Below are 13,363 nucleotides of genomic sequence, written 5' to 3' on the forward strand. Positions count from 1 at the left end.
TAGGTGCTATAACAGTAATATAACAGTAATACAGTAAGCCAAATAATTGGGGTACCAGTTACGTTCACCCCCTGTATATTCTATACAAAGGCAGATATGTCATAATTGGAACCAACAGCCAATAGCTGCATCTTTTAGCTCGAATTTCAGATCTCATTCGTTGAAATTGTTCAAGAAATAAAGACACAACGATCAAAAAACCCAAGGAAGATTATAATTTAAAAGTTGCAGTTTGTCACATTGCATGCCCTATTGATTTGTACACAAAGTGTTCGCGAACAAGAGAACTGGTGCTGTGCTTTCATTGATTAGCACGAAAAACTAGAGGCGGGCTTTCAGTGATTAGAACACAAAAGTGCAACTTTTTATTTGGTATTGTCATTAGGTTTTGGATCACCGTTTCTTTAATTCTCAACCAATTTCAACAAATAAGGTCTTAAATCAGAGCTAAAGAGTACAGGCATCGGCTGCTTGTTTTAATTTTGACACATTTGTCTTTATTTAGGATATACAGGGGTGAACACAACTGCTACCTTAATTCTTTTGCTTACTGTATGTCCTAATAGGCAATATTCACTTTTGTCCTGCCAGGAAGCAGACATTTTTTTAAGAGCCAATTGTACTTAAACAGTTGGAAATAGTTTTTTCAGTAGAAAGAAAAAGAGCAAGGTACACCAACTTGATGTGGGGAAACAAGTAAAATACATTTTAGACAGTATGCTGTAGGGGAACAAAAACAGCAAATGTAGGCATTAGAAGTAGGAAAAGTTTGATAGCCAAAAATTACCAGTTCCAAGGCCCACAGAAGTGCTAAACCTGCAAAAACAACATGGATCAATGGGAATACAAAAGTGCACTAGAACAAGTGATAAAAATTAAATCCACAAATTATTGTTTCAATAAGAGAATTGATGGCATGATTGTTTATGGTAGAGTTGAGGGCATAAACAAGGGTCATGCCATCAAGTCTATAATGAACCCTGTTCATACAATCCCCAACATGTGGTGGTTGTATTTCGTAAAATAATAACAAACAATAAAATGTAACATTGTTAAAAAAAGTGATTTTTCTATGTTACATGTGATTATCCTATTGAAGCAGCTGGTCATTACCACTGTTTATACCTGGAGAGTTTCAAATATCCACAGGGAGTGCTAATTAGGGTATGGTGGTAACTACAGACCTGGTAATAACTTGCCAAGCTCATAATTTTGTGTGCAAGTTACTGTATGTTAAAAAAGGCCTCAATTATCACAGAATATATTATATATCAGATTGATGATGGTCATTACTTACATGTAGTGGCTGAAACTGTCAGATATGTAAACTAGGTTTTGGCATTGTAAACTTTATTTAGTTATAGCAAACATCATGAATCTCTTCAACAATTAGTATGTATGTGATGCAATGAAGCCTAGTGAATTTGTTTTCCATTAAAATAGAGAATGGGATAGGGGCTTAAAAAGTCCATGACGGAGTCACGGTGAGCCAACCTTGCATCTTAAATTGATGTACCAACATACTGTATATTCCTTAATAAATGTCCCAGGGCACAACATTTATAAAAGGGGATGTTTATTAGAGGTCATATTTACAACCATAATTCCAAAAAAAATTGTTATGTAAGCTTAAAAATCACTCTGAAACGACGAACTATGAACTTATAGGATCAGTAACTGATTTGCGATGTCATTTTAAGCAATGACCTATCTCGTGTGGACCATGGTATAAAAGCTTACTTACACAACCTAGCATGGAAATTTGGTGTATCCTTCGTGTAAGAAAATACCAAACAAATCCGAACTCTAATCCTAACACTAACCCTAACCTTTATCCTAACCCTAACACTAACCCTAAATCCTAACCCTAATCCTAATCCTAACCCTAACTCTAATCCTATTAGTATTTTGAGCTCTCTTACACTAAGGATAAACCGGAAATTTCAGCAGTTTTTAAACATTTTGTCTGGACTTTTTGTGACGATAAATCAAACTTCCTAGAGCAAGAAACTTATGATTTGAAAATTGAAAGTAGATTTTTCTTGGACTCGCTTTGCTTCATGGCATTACATTTTCATGTTTATTTTCATTTACAGTAGTTTTTTCCACTCTAGTATTATATATTATGTGATTTGTATTTAGCTTAAGTACTTTTTTTGTCTTCTTTATATAGGGTTGAATTTTGTGCAGTTTTTTGTATTTGTGTGTTTTTCAGGCTGAATACCATTTATTTTTTTATATTAAATAGATCTTGTTGTCAAAGGGCCAATACAACATTTGTTGACCCTTTGACACTAACCATTTTGTGTTTAATTAGCAACTATTTTCCTTTCAGTGTTATTTAATATTCTTATTTTCCTTTCAGCATAATGTAATTACTGTATTCATTCTATTAACCGCCCAGGGCGCTTAACAAAGTAATTTTGGGTGGGCGCTTATTTTTTATATTGTTTACATAATTGCACAGATAAAAAAATGGCCTAAAATATGGATTTTATGTGTAGTTGGTTCCATGTTTGATACATGTGTAGTTAGATCCTGTACATGATGGAGGATCATGTGTATGATCAGCTCTTAATAGGCGGGAATTATTCGGTTTTTGTTACTGCGCGAGTCAATAAAGTTCCAACTTGCGCACACGTAAATTCACAAAAGCATGCCTCATTCACGTAAAGCGCAGTTCGCGTAGGTGCTGCGCCTAGCTGTGTGTACGCCATTCTGTATCAATCCATGATGTTATGAGTCCCGCCTATTATGAGCTGATCAGAGTATAGTAAAGTTGCTGGGAAGGCGCTTATAGGGACATGGGCGGTTAATGGAATGAATACGGTATTCATAATTATGTGTGCTCCTTATTTCTTTTCATGAACAAGCAAAAGACACTAGCTGCAGATTTTTTTGTGATATCAACAATCTGCATTATGAGACCTGGGGTTGAATCTCAGTAGGGTTTCTTGCTAGTGACTGGGGTACCCAGACTGATCTTTAACAGGAATCAACATGGTGGGAATTACCCTATGCAGTACCTGTAAATACAAAAACAATTGTTTTCTTACCTTTCTGGGTAAAGGTAAAGGAGACAAAACATGTGTTCACAGGCTGGAGTACACATCTCTCTATCGGAGTGATTGGTTCAGAATCTTTCATTAAAAAGCTCTGTGGGGAGATCACTACACTCCTACACAGTAAGTCTGTTGCATTCCTGGCATTGAATACAGCGAGTGTTCATATGTACACCTGGCTGAGTGTATTGTGTGCAGATGGGTGGGCAGTTAGCTGTCTGTTCTGTTTAGTTGGTTGAAAGCAAAATCATTAATCCATTCAATAATCCATTAACTTAAACTTGGTAGGATGATAGAGTATGATCACCTCTTCTGCTGTGTAGTTTGTGTAATGTTATTTGCACATTATATGAATATTAATGACCTTATTTGCATATATTCTTTGTATTTACAAACCTTTGTTATCTACAAAAAACCTCTGTTGTTGGGGTCACCTTAATTACAAACCGTATAATTTTAGTTGTATTATTGGTGTCAGAAATTGCCGAACACAGACAAGAAAATATACATACCATTCAACAACATGCAAACTCCCAATGCCTTGTATGCTGTGAATGTTTGCATATTCATGAGGGCCGATCGTTTGATTGTGCATGTCTTACAAATCACGCCAGTGTCATGCCACACCTTTGCGTTAAGCAATTATAGCGCATTAACATAACATAACAACAAGTATTTATATGCGCCTTTGCCTAGGGATTCAAGATGCTAGAGAAACGAAAACCAAAAAATTCAAAAATACAAAAAACAATGGCAGCAAAAATTATGGAAATAAGTGGGTTTTGATCAATGACTTAAATGAGTCCAGGTTGATGGCATTCTTGATTGTAAATGGTAAGCCATTCCAAAACCTGGGGGCAGTCACTGAAAAGGCTCTATCCCCAGCACATCTTCTGGTGTGAGGAATGATAAAATTAACAATCTCAATGGATCTAGTACTCATAGCATGTATGGAGCTCTTGATCGTGAGACATTGTGTGTCTTTGCAATTACTTAAAAAAACCTGTAAAAATATGCAATATGTGCGCAGCAGTTCCATCTCTTGCACTTCATATAGAGCCCTCTTTAATCTGTGATGTTGGGACTTCGCCTGTTAGTGATTGGTCTGTATATTTTCTCGTCTCTGGTGACGACAGATAGTGTTCGGCCCTACCACAAACAAAAGAGAACAAACTAACATTATTGCTTATTCCAAAGTAATGGCCAAACAATGCTCAGTTAAATTAAGTGTTACAGATATTCTGTAGACTGTAGAGAGCAACTAACTATAAGCTGCCTGAGGAGAAAACAAAGTTTTAGAATAATGTCAGTTATGCTTTTGATTGTGGTAGGACAGTCGTATATAATGTCAATTCTTAGTTTAGTGGGTGTGGTTTAGCTTATAAGCGGTAAATTTCATCGGTTCCTGGGTGTTTTCTATCAGGAGTTAGGTCAGATGCAGTAATGAGTAATGTTGAAGAAATGTACTCAAGATAAGTTACTACGGCATTTGATTTCAACAGTAACATTAACCAAAGTCATTTATGTTATGATACTAACTGTGCATGTCTAAGGGCATGTTGTAGGCTAATACCCAGCGTGGATTATTCATATAAATATAAATTTTTGCTAATTGAAATAGTTTTAGTTATTAAGATAATATTTAACCGATTAAAATAAGAATGACATTAAAGACTCTTCATTTTGTTTTTACCATCTATTGTGTCATAGAGGATAGGCAGGTCCAAAGAGGATGGCACAGTGTAATCACCTTTAGTGCATGTGGTCTATGTTCATCATGATTATCATGATGATCAACTTGCTACCTGTATTACTGGCTTGGAATTGTCTGAATTTAATAGGTAACATTTACAGATTAAATTCAGATTTTCATAAACAAACCATGAGAGTTCCCTGTGTTTTTCAAAAGGCAGATTGTACACATAGCTCACTGTGATATATTGTGATTTCATTCTGATTTGGTGTCACTGAGTCGGCGACTTCAATATGGCATTCCTTTGACATATTATTATCACCCCCTTAAGGTGGCTGTATCGGCTACGGTGTCATGCTCAGAATTCCTTGAAAATGATGTAGGATGTGTGTATTGATGAGAAAACCTTACTTGCCAAGTTTTAATTTTTTTTTTTTTTTTTTTTTTTTTCCAACAAAGCGTTTTTGAGTTACGCAATTTTTGTCATCTCAAAATCCCATTGAATTACTACAGGGAAGGGCTTTTGGCACTTTGCCAATTTCTCAAAATAGCAACATTTTTGAAAACAAAGATTTTATTAAAACTGATTTTTCTCTCCTTTACAGCAGTTGTATATAAAAGTTTTAAGTTTCATTTTGCTGCCAATATATCACAGAATAATACAAACTAAGTTTATTTTCTGACTTAGTGTTACTTAAGGATATATTTAACAGGAATGTTGGTACTTTTTTATGATTTTTTGATTTTTTCTAGAAACACTAAATTACCTAAATTCTAAGATTTTTTTAGCCAACAGGGAAGGGTGCTATGGTTACCAAACTTTCAGGGATGGTAAATAAGATTAATATCTAAATTCTCACGTCAGTTTTTTCCAATTAAGTGTTTCTATTTTAAGCTACAGTGTTTTGAACATTCCCTAAAATTAAAAATGGAAAAAATATTTTTTTTCAAAAAGTAAACAATTTATCCAAAAAAACTGACGAGAGAATTTAGATATTAAGCTTATTTATTATCCCTGAAAGTTTGGTAACCATAGCTCCTACCTAAGTGGGCAAAAAAAATCAAAAACTGTCAAAATTAAGGGAATTTTCAAAAAATAAAGAAAAACATAAGACTCTTAAAATAGGTGGGGAAAATACTTTTCTTTGTTATGTTAAAGATTTAGATGAATAGATCTGATTGATCAGACACAGGAGCTATTTTTCTGCAAGGGTGTTGTATCCGAGGCAGGGCCGTGACACTCGTATTCAATCCCTGTATAAAAAGTGAAGTCACTTCGCCGGCAGTTTGATTGACATTGATTGACGGTTGCTATGCCGGTTGCTATGCAATCCAGTGCGCAGCCTAAAACTTACGTACTTGTGCACATATTTAATTTGCGTACGGCCAAAGGAACTTGTCCTGTATTGCACTGACAGCTTTCGTCAATGATTGACAGTTCTTGAGCATTTCAGTGCGCAAATTAGTCTTAGTTCCAGACGTGCAAGTACACATACGATTGTAACGCAATTTGAAAGTACGCTTATTTGTTTTAGGAAAGATATACCATTTTCATTACATTTTGTGTTAGTAGAGAGAAAATTAGACGATTCGTTGCTTGTTTTATTGATTTTCGAGCTAATTTTATGTATGAAATAATCAGAAATATGCACATTTAGACCGCTACAGTACAAACGACAGTCCGTCTTGATCAAGTCTAACATTGTCAGGCTAAAATCTCCTCAATCTTGAACGACTGTCGAGGAAGTCTATTTCGAGCTATTTTTCCAAGATGGCGCCCATCGACTGCCAATTATTCGGACCCTTTCTGGCAAAAAATACAGCTTATTTAGCCAGTCTCGTCATGGGGTATTCGGTTATAATATTTTCCTAGCATGTTGAGCTAACTCCTCAGCTATTTGGTTTTTCACGATATGATAGTAATAGAAAGATTCGACCAAATGTTCGCCGCTTTTTAAGCCATTTAATTTTTTTTGGAAACGATGACGTAAACATTGCATCATCTCTTCCACAGGTTATACACTCCTACACGCACAGGGGCCAGGGTACTATGCCATCACAATCACGCATAGGCTGAATGACTGACTTCATTTGCGCAAACGAGTGGCTTATCCTATAGTATATTAGTACTCGAGAATCCTTGTCCGAGGCAGCTACAATGTACCTTAAAGTCAAAACATTGCTGCATTAGAGTCTTGTCAGGGTTGATGTTGGTCGATTTACAGCAAGCAAACAATTTGTTTGCACTTTATAATCATTTAATGTTTTCTTATCAGCACTTTTACACACCAACCCAAGATACAGTATATGAAAATGACAGTATCTCACTTCTACACATCGATATTTATTTTGTATTTATTTATAACATTCGGCCGAACCCAGGCTAAACCCAATAGTGCTCAGAGGCTACTAAACTCAAGGGATGCCTCCAGATATGACGGGACAGGGATATGGGAAGAGGTCCGATTTTAGAAGCAGGAGGAAAACCGGAGCACCCGCAGAAAAACCTGCGAAGACGAGCATGGATCGGCAACCAAACTCACATGTGGCACCACGGGGAATTGAACCCGGGCCCCAGCGGTGAGAAGCGAGTGAGAAGACCACTGCACTAAAAAATATTAAGATATTGACTTACATTCCATTATTTATAACAGGGAAGAAAAAAGATGTTTGTGGGTCAGGTCATATAGTAACCAAATTTTTCCTACCCCACTTTAACTTACAGTGTATATCATTGACTTTGATGCCCCCAAAAAGTCTTTTTAATGTCTCGCAAGTTAAAAGGGTGACTTTGATTCTGAAAAATGAATGTAAATAATTAAGCTAGGCTATCCTTGTGTGCCTTATCTATTAATCCTTGTACATAAAAAAACCAGTTCTGTTAACAAAATGTAAGGATAAACTGATGTTCTTTATTTGTGTTTATGAAAAATATGGACAAATTGGGTAACTAAATAGTCTGAACTTAGCTGTCTACATCATTTGAAGATAATAAACTGTGTATTTGATATTAAATTAGACAAAGCTTATTAATGTTGCATTTTTGTCAGTAACTCTTGGTTGCTCTATATCCAGGTGTTTATGTGAATGATATTGTTGTGATTACCTGGGCATATTTATGTGAGACTTGTATTTTCACTTAAATTGGAACATCATACTCATACACAAATTGTAATATGTTCAATAATATACACCAATGTTTACGAGCCAGGTTTAAACCAGTGTTATATTAGATTAGGCTTTGGTAAAAAAACTTTAACCTTAGATAAGGCTTGCGCTCTGGGCTAGCTATACTATATTTATACCCGCATGCGAAGCATGAACGGGTATATTGCCATTCTATGGTTTCTTCTCCTTCTTCTCCTCCATCAAACACAACATTCTGTCAAGGCTAGCGCTAAAACTACAAGGGCCACAGGGCCCATATGTGGTACACTTATGGGCCCTACCCCGTAGATGTATCCTTTGCCCATCTTGGCCCCAGAGGTCAAAGGTCACGGGCCCCAGGGGCCCAAATGTAAAAATACAAAGCATGCCGCTTCTCATCAAATGAAGCAGCCTCATGGCCCTGAGTTGGTACACTGATAGCCCCAGGGGTACTCTATATATACAAGTATACATGAGCCCCATATGTCATATATTATGGGCCCCAGGGCCCCAAATGTTAAAAAGAGGGGCAACAGATTGACAAGGCTAGTGCTAAAACTATAAGGGCCCCAGGGCCCATATGTGATACACTTATGGGCCCTACCCCGTAGATTTATCCTTTGCACATCTTGGCTCCAGAGGTCAAAGGTCACGGGCCCCAGGGGCCCAAATGTAAAAATACAAAGCATGCTGTTTCTCATCAAATGAAGCAGCCTCAGGGCCCTGAGTTTGTACACTGATAGCTCCAGGGGTACTCTATATATACAAGTATACATGAGTCCCATATGTCATATATTATGGGCCCCAGGGCCCCAAATGTTAAAATAAGGGCAACAGATTAACAAGGCCAGCTATAAAACTACAAGGGCACTAGGGCTCATATGTGGCACATGTATGGGCCCTAAGTTGTAATGTGTCTTCTGCCCATTTTGGCCCAGATGTTTAAGACTAGGGGCCCCAGAGGCCCAAATGTTAAAACATAGGGCCGGTTGTTTCTCAGCAAATAAAGTAGCTACAGGGTTTAGATTTGGTACACTAATAGGTCTTCAGCATTATATTGTTATGCGTATATATGAACCCCATGTGTCACATAATATGGGCCCCAGGGCCCCAAACTCTAAAACATAGGGCCGGCCGTTACTCCGTAAAGAAAGCAGCTACAATGTCCAGCTTGAGTCTGCTGATAGCACTTGAGAATTATATTTCAACATATGCACATGAGCCCCATAAGTCAAATATTATGGGCCCGGGCCCCAAATGTTAAAGCAAAGGCCGGCCGTTTTTCATCAAATAAAGCTGCTTCAGAGCTCATAGTTTGTACACAGACTGCACCTGAGAATTATATTGTTTTATGTACATATGAGCCCCATATGTCACATAGTATGGGCCCAGGGCCCCAAACGCTAAAACATAGGGCCAGCCGTTACTCAGTAAATAAAGCAGCTACAGTGCCCAGCTTGAGTCTACTGATAGCACTTGAGAATTATACTTCAACATGTGTACAGCCTCATAAGTCAAATATTATGGGCCAGGGCCCCAAATGTTAAAAAGGGCCGTCCGTTTATCATCAAATAAAGCAGCTTCAGTGCTCGGAGTTTGTACACAGATTGCACCTGTGAATTATATTGTTTACAATAACACCCACCCCACCCCATTCACAGACAATAGCGTAATTATAATAATATAGATGACAGAAACGTTAAGGCTGTACCAGTTAAATTACATACCCATTGGCTGTTCTATTTAATTTACATACTCTCTCTGAAATTGCCACAAAATAGGCTGTTCTATTTAATTTACATACTCCCTCTGAAATGACTGTTCCATTTAATTTACATACTCCCTCTGGAATAGCTTTCCCCTAATCAAATTGCATATTCTGAATTTCAATAGCGTATTAGGCCTATAATAATTATAGATGATGATAATTGGAAATACCATGTGTGAAGCGTTAAGGCTGTTCCATTCAATTTACATACCTTTGGCTGTTCCATTTAATTTACATACTCCCTCTGAAATGATCCCAAAATAGCTGTTCTATTTAATTTACATACTCCCTCTGAAATGGCTGTTCGATTTAATTTACATACTCCCTCTGGAATAGCTTTCTCCTAATCAAATTGCATATTGTGAATTTCAATCTATCAAATTGCATAGCTTCACTGTGAATTAGAGAGACTGACAATAAGTCCTCAGCAAATAAGGACTGTAAGTTTGTGTAAACCGATAACATGCGGGTATAGCCGTATTTGTGTACAAATATATAGCCTTCTAGTTCATCTTGGCGATGTCAGTGTGTGTTTCATTAGATGTACCTTCAAATTACGCAAAAAGCTGGCGTACACACAACACATTTAAAGATGCTGTATTGACTCACTGCTTCAACGTGTTGACATCACCAGGCCGTTGCAACTCATATAAAGGTGTGGACACCGTCGGCTTCCCCCGTGTATTATTCGCCGGTGCCATTATCACGTGACTGAAATTAGAGACGGAGAACCGTGACTCGACCGCCATCTTGATACATAATGAATATATAATTAAAGAAAAATGCTGCTGCCACCAACGATAGCTAGCGATACAGGCTACATAAATATAAGGACTTATTTTTAGCTCATTGCGTAAACGCAATGCACTATAGGCATAGTCCATATTTCTGTATGTTTTTTCTTTCTCTTGCTACATCGCTTGAGCAATGGATCTGGTAATTTGAGGGGCGATCTTTGCATGATTGTTCATGATTGTTACTTATTTAGCTAGGAAAATTCGGACGGAAAGTATCATTTTTGGAGCATTTTCTTACGAAAAGTTTTACCTAATTTCATGGAATAGTCTCCTATGTAGACTGTTTGTGGTGCTTTTCATATTACAAACACTGTACAAACTCCTTGATCGTGCGAATCTGTAAAAGAGATTGTTGAACTTGTACTGTTTCAGTGCGGCTACAATGTCTGCTTTTCAGTGTTGCTTTTAGCACCAATTGGGCTTGTGCTGTCTTATAGGCCCTTACTTCTGTGCACGAGCCATGAGCAAATAGTGTCTCAAATTCTCCCAAATCTGAACTAATTGGGCTACCAAATTGTTGGTTGGCAACCCTATCTGTGAACAAACATCTCACTCATTTACACTTTATATCACACATCTTGACCCAATTAGTTATGTAAACATTTAATCAAGGTGAAATGTCCTTTTGACTGGCACTGGCCTAGTATATCAGTATATGACCATGACAACCCCTCTCTGACATTACAAAACAGATAAACAGAAAGTCTGAACAGGGAAGTGCTGGGGGGTAAACACTAGGCTAGTGGCCTTTCCCTGTTCTGAAGATTGAAGGGAGCACTTGTTTGAAATATGAAGTCAGGAAAATTAGATGTGTGTGCAAAATTTTATTTATTTATTTATTTCATTTACCATGAAAGTGTTGTAGTTTTTAAGTTTCAAGTTTTTATTTGGAAATTGCTTTTTACATCAGTGGCACTCATCTATCCGATGGTGCATCCAAGACATTAAATATACAAACAAAACTGTATTAAACAAAATAAAATGAAAGGATACTCGACAAGCAAAAGGTACAAATAAATAAATGCCTTGAATAAATAAATATCTTGAGAACCATAAGTATATTTTCAAAATGCTGATTTGTGCTTGATCACAGCACTATGGTGATTTTGAGGTTTGAGAATACTGAAATGTGTTTTTCAAAGTTGGTAGCCCTGTATACATAGTTATACATGGCTATACATGGCTATACATAGCTATATATGGCTATACATGGCTATGACATGGTTACATATGGCTATACATAGCTATGCATGGCTATACATAGCTATGCATGGCTATACATAGCTATGCATGGCTATACATAGCTATGCATGGCTATACATAGCTATGCATGGCTATACATAGCTATGCATGGCTATACATAGCTATGCATGGCTATACATAGCTATGCATGGCTATACTCGACAAGCAAAAGGTACAAATAAATAAATGCCTTGAATAAATAAATATCTTGAGAACTGCAAGTATATTTTCAAAATGCTGATTTGTGCTTGATCACAGCACTATGGTGATTTTGAGGTTTGAGAATACTGAAATGTGTTTTTTCAAAGTTGGTAGCCCTGTATACATAGTTATACATGGCTATACATGGCTATACATAGCTATATATGGCTATACATGGCTATGTCATGGTTACATATGGCTATACATAGCTATGCATGGCTATACATGGCCATACATAGCTACCCATGGCTATACATAGCTATGCATGGCTATACATAGCTATGCATGGCTATACATAGCTATGCATGGCTATACATAGCTATGCATGGCTATACATAGCTATGCATGGCTATACATAGCTATGCATGGCTATACATAGCTATGCATGGCTATACATAGCTATGCATGGCTATACATAGCTATGCATGGCTATACATAGCTATGCATGGCTATACATAGCTATGCATGGCTATACTCGACAAGCAAAAGGTACAAATAAATAAATGCCTTGAATAAATAAATATCTTGAGAACCATAAGTATATTTTCAAAATGCTGATTTGTGCTTGATCACAGCACTATGGTGATTTTGAGGTTTGAGAATACTGAAATGTGTTTTTTCAAAGTTGGTAGCCCTGTATACATAGTTATACATGGCTATACATGGCTATACATGGCTATGACATGGTTACATATGGCTATACATAGCTATGCATGGCTATACATGGCCATACATAGCTATCCATGGCTATACATAGCTATACATGGCTATACATAGCTATGTATGACTATACATAACGATGCATGGCTATACATAGCTATGCATGCCATTTACCATGAAAGTGTTGTAGTTTTTTAAGTTTCAAGTTTTTATTTGGAAATTGCTTTTACATCAGTGGCACTCATCTATCCGATGGTGCATCCAAGACATTAAATATACAAACAAAACTGTATTAAACAAAATAAAATCAAAGGATACTCGACAAGCAAATGGTACAAATAAATAAATGCCTTGAATAAATAAATATCTTGAGAACCGTAAGTATATTTTCAAAATGCTGATTTGTGCTTGATCACAGCACTATGGTGATTTTGAGAATACTGAAATGTGTTTTTCAAAGTTGGCAGCCCTGTATACATAGCTATACATGGCTATACATGGCCATGACATGGTTACATATGGCTATACATGGCCATACATAGCTATCAATGGCTATACATAGCTATGCATGGCTATACATAGCTATGCATGGCTATACATAGCTATGCATGGCTATACATAGCTATGCATAGCTATACATAGCTATGCATGGCTATACATAGCTATGCATGGCTATACATAGCTATGCATGGCTATACATAACTATGCATGGCTATACTATGCATGACTATACATAGCTATGCATGGCTATACATAACTATGCATGGCTATACATAGCTATGCATGGCTATAC

Source organism: Amphiura filiformis, chromosome 1 (genome assembly GCF_039555335.1).
Source record: "Amphiura filiformis chromosome 1, Afil_fr2py, whole genome shotgun sequence".
Taxonomy (NCBI): Eukaryota; Metazoa; Echinodermata; class Ophiuroidea; order Amphilepidida; family Amphiuridae; genus Amphiura; species Amphiura filiformis.